The sequence below is a fragment of the Zingiber officinale genome, chromosome 6B (assembly GCF_018446385.1).
Source record: "Zingiber officinale cultivar Zhangliang chromosome 6B, Zo_v1.1, whole genome shotgun sequence".
NCBI classification, from domain to species: domain Eukaryota; kingdom Viridiplantae; phylum Streptophyta; class Magnoliopsida; order Zingiberales; family Zingiberaceae; genus Zingiber; species Zingiber officinale.
In genome coordinates this window covers 74,013,931-74,018,614 of record NC_055996.1, presented here as the reverse complement: position 1 = coordinate 74,018,614, position 4,684 = coordinate 74,013,931, and positions in this window count along the sequence as shown.

The window sequence follows — 4,684 nt, the reverse complement described above, 5'->3', positions numbered from 1 at the left end:
TTATTTTTCAACACTAAGTAAAAGATTAAAAAAAATGATTTTGAGAACTAGATTTTTGAATTTAATTTTCAAAACTAAGTTAAATCTGATATTCAAAATCAATTTTAAAAAATGAAACCTCAAAACAACTTGATTTAGTTTGCAAACATAGTTTTAAAATATTCAAAGTAGACAAAGGAGTTTTAAAAATTCTTTTTCAGAATCAACTTTTCAAAAAAATTTGCATATTTTTAATCAAGTTGAAAAAATAATTTTAAAGTTTAATTTGAAGAACTGAAGTCGTTTTATTTCTCCCCCTGAACTTGACATTAAATCAAATGTCTAACCAGTTTGTTACTGACTGACTTATCAAAAGATAGCAGCTTTCACTAGGTTAGTAAAGTTAAGGTCAACCTTAACTTGATTAATATATATTTTGTATTTAACGCCCAGACTTATGTCGATGCACTGAAATAAGCATCTTAAGTCTTAGACAAGTGGCCTATGCATCTCACCTCTTTCTATGTTTGTCAAACACAAGCAAGGTAAGCCTAGGGTTTTGGTGAGATGCTCAAAACTAGTCCTGTGGGTACATGTTCTCTAAGGATTTTGAACTAGTCTAAGGCTAAAACTTTATTTAAAAAAATAAGAAAGTTTTGAAAACCAAATATGTTTTATCCTATAATTTGAAAACAATCATTTTTGAAAATGTTTTTGAAATTTGAAACTCCTAGTCTATTAGACACATCCCTAGTTTTCTACGTAAATGGCTAAATTCATTTTCAGGGAGTGGTTTAGTGAATATGTCAGCTAAGTTTGACTTGGACTCAATGTATTTGAGCTCAATGTCACCCTTAGTAACATGATCCCTGATAAAGTGGTGTCTTATTTCAATGTGTTTGGTTCTTGAATGATGCACTGGATTTTTTGTTAAATTTATTGAGCTAATATTGTCAATTAAAACTTTTACATTTGTGATTTTTAAGTTGAAATCTTTTAAGGTGTGCATCATCCATAATAATTGGGCTACACATTCTCCTATGGCTATGTATTCTGACTCAGTTGTAGATAGTGCAACACAATGTTGCTTTCTACTGAACCAGCTAACAAGTGATGGGCCTAGTAGTTGACATCCACCACTTGTGCTTTTGCGGTCTAATTTGCATCCAGCATAATCTGAATCAGAATATCCTATTAATTCAAAGTCACTGGTTCTAGGATACCAAATCTCTACGTTTGTTGTTCCCTTAAGATATCAAAAAATCCTTTTGACTTGAGTCAAATGGGATTCTTTAGCACAGGTTTGGTATCTTGCACACATACTAACTGCAAATAAGATATCAGGTCGACTTGCAGTTAAGTAGAGTAGACTGCCTATTGCACTTCTATAATACTTTAGATCTACTGGTTTTCCATTTGGGTCATTATCTAAGATTGTGTTTACTGCCATGGGTGTTTTTATTTCTTTTGGATTTTCCATTCCGAACTTTTTAAGTAATTCTTTAGTGTATTTTTGTTGATAAATGTAATTTCCTTCATTTTTTTGTTTAATTTGTAATCCTAGAAAATATGACAATTTTCCTACTAAACTCATTTCAAATTCTTGTTCCATCAGGTTGATAAATTCTTCTAAAAAGTCTGAGTTAGTTGAACCAAATATTATATCATCTACATATATTTGTGCTATAAATATGTCACTTTTTAGTAATTTAACAAACAAGGTTGGGTCAATTTGACCTTGGTTGAATCCTTTGGATGTTAAGTAAGATGTCAGCCTTTCATACCATGCCCTAGGTGCTTGTTTAAGTCCATATAATGCTTTCTTTAATTTAAAAACATAATCAGGATGTTCTAGATTTTCAAATCCAGGAGGCTGACCTACATAAACTTCTTCTTTTATTAGTCCATTGAGAAAGGCTGATTTAACATCCATTTGATATAGTTTGAATCCCTTATGGGTTGCATAACTTAGTAACATTCTAATGGATTCTAATCTGGCTACTGGGGCATAGGTTTCATCGTAGTCAAGTCCTTCAACTTGACTGAACCCTTTGGCAACTAGCCTAGCTTTATTCCTAGTAATTTTCCCAGATTCACTTAATTTGTTTCTAAATACCCATTTTGTTTCTATTATTTTCTTGTCTTTAGGTGGTGGTACTAGATCCCAAACTTCATTACGCTCAAATTGAGCTAGTTCCTCTTGCATAGCGATGATCCAATATGGATCAAGTAGGGATTCAGCTACAGTTTTGGGTTCAATTTTTGAAATCAGGGAAATTTGACTTAGGTTCCTAAATGATGATCTGGTCTGAACCCTTAGGTCTAGGTCACCAATTATTTGATCAGTTGGATGATTAGGGTTGATTCTTATAGTTCGAGGAGGTTGATTTGCTTGAGTGTGTTCGTCTACTTCATGATCTAGGGATTGATTAGTTTCTTCAGTATTATTATTTTCAACAGGTTGAAGTTGAGTTTGTTCTTGGGTTTCTTCAAATTTTACATTGTGGTTTCCTTGATTTTTAGCGTAATTTTATTATATATTCTGTAACCCCTACTGTTTAGATAATATCCTACAAAAATTCCATTTTCTACTTTAGAGGTAAATTTTCCTAAGTGTTCTCTAGTATTTAAGATGTAGGCTGGACATCCAAATACTTTGAAATATTTTATGTTGGGTTGTTTGTTATAGAATATTTCAAAGAAGGTTTTATTATGTCTTTTATTTAATGTTGTTCTATTTTGCACATAGCAGGCTGTACTTACAGCTTCTGCCCAAAAATATTTAGGTAGGTTATATTCATTTAACATAGTTCTAGAGGCTTCTAGTAAAGTTCTATTTTTTCTTTCTACAATTCCATTTTGCTGGGGGGTTTTAGGACACGAAAATTCATGATGGTAGACATTCTCAAGACAGAACTTGTTGAAATTATGATTTTTAAATTCTCCCTCATTGTCACTTCTAATTCTTTTAATTTTAATATCTTTTTCGTTTTCAATTTGTTTGCAAAAGTTTGAAAAGATTTCAAAAGTTTCGTCTTTATGTTTTAAAAATTTAACCCAAGTAAACCTAGAATAGTCATCTATTATTACTAAGCAGTATAAGTTTCCATTTATGGATTTAACCCCATGGGAGTCAAAAAGGTCTAAATGTAGAAGTTCTAATATCGAGTGGGTTTGTGGTTGATTGGTTGGTTTGTGAGTGGATTTTGTTTGTTTACCTTGTTGACAAGCATTACATATGGTTGAATCTAGGTTAGGTAATTTCGGTAAGCCTCTCACTTGTCCATTTAATTTGCTTATATTTCTAAAATTGGTGTGAGACATTCTCCTATGCCATAACCAAGTCTCTTCTTTTTGTGTTAAATAACACTTAATTGAAGAGGTGGTTAAGTTGATAGCATAGATGTTGTCTTTTCTAAACCCTTTTAGGCTTATAGTAGGATTATCTAGATGTTTGATTAAACACTCTGTGGATAAAAATTTAACCTTATACCTAGTATCACACAATTGACTTATACTCAGGAGATTATATTTAAAATTTTCGACAAGTAGAACATTTGTAATTATGAAGTCTATTTTTAATTCAATATTACCTATTCCGATTATCTTGAGTTTGTCGTTGTTTCCAAAGGCAACTGTTCCTAAGCTTTTGTAAGTGAGTTGAGTGAACTTGGTGTGATCTCCAGTTATGTGTTTGGAGCAACCACTGTCCAAAATCCACTTGGTTTCCTACAATGAGTAGGAATTAAAGTTAATTTACAATAATTTAAAATAGTTTTTAAAGTTAATTAAAATAATTTTTAAAGTTAATTTAATTTTTAAAGTTAATTAAAATAATTTTTAAAGTTAATTTAATTTTTAAAAATATTTTTTTTTGAGGTTAATTTGATTTTAGAATTAAAAGTAAATTAATCGTAATTCATTTTAGTTATTTAATTCGAAATTTGATTAGTTCAAAATTTAACTTAACTAATTCAGTTCGAAATTTAATTTGATTAATTTAATTTGAAATTTAATTTAATTCGAAATTTAATTTAATTTGAAATTCGAATTTTAATTTTGATCCTTAGTCATCTCACCCGATTTAAGTTTTCAATCAGGGAATCCTATAATTCTGTGAGATGGGTTGGATTTTAATTATGGAGTTTTGATTTAACTTGTTTTAGATTCAGTTTTAGCTTTGGTCTCTACAAACAGGCATTCTTCGGATAAACTTCTAAGCTTGGTGAGTCACATGGACGTCATTAGAAGTAACCAACCTTTCGAGGTTTTCCGAATAGTCCTATCCACGGAGCTTAGTACTAAACCTTGGTCTAACTGGTTAGGATTCATTTAAGGGTAGCTTCGGTCAGTTCCACTTGGCCAAATGCACCAGATCGAAACCATATCTTTCTAGACATGAGATGCCCAAGCTTCCCTAACGTACTATCATCCAAAAACTTTACCAGTACCATGATTCAAGTTAAACTTGGTCTCTTTTTAACTAATCCTGATTACCCTGCCGGGTTAGTTTGTTTAGGTTACCCTATCGGGTAAGTTAGTTTTGGAGGTGTCAGCTATTCTGGAGCCTCCCCCTGAATTATTGGCCATTAATTTAAATTTTGGTTTTAGGTTTGTGTCGATTCCTTTTATAGTTATAATTAACTTGGTGATAATTTATATTTTGTTGAGTTTTAATATTTTTAAATTTTGTTTTCTTTGATTT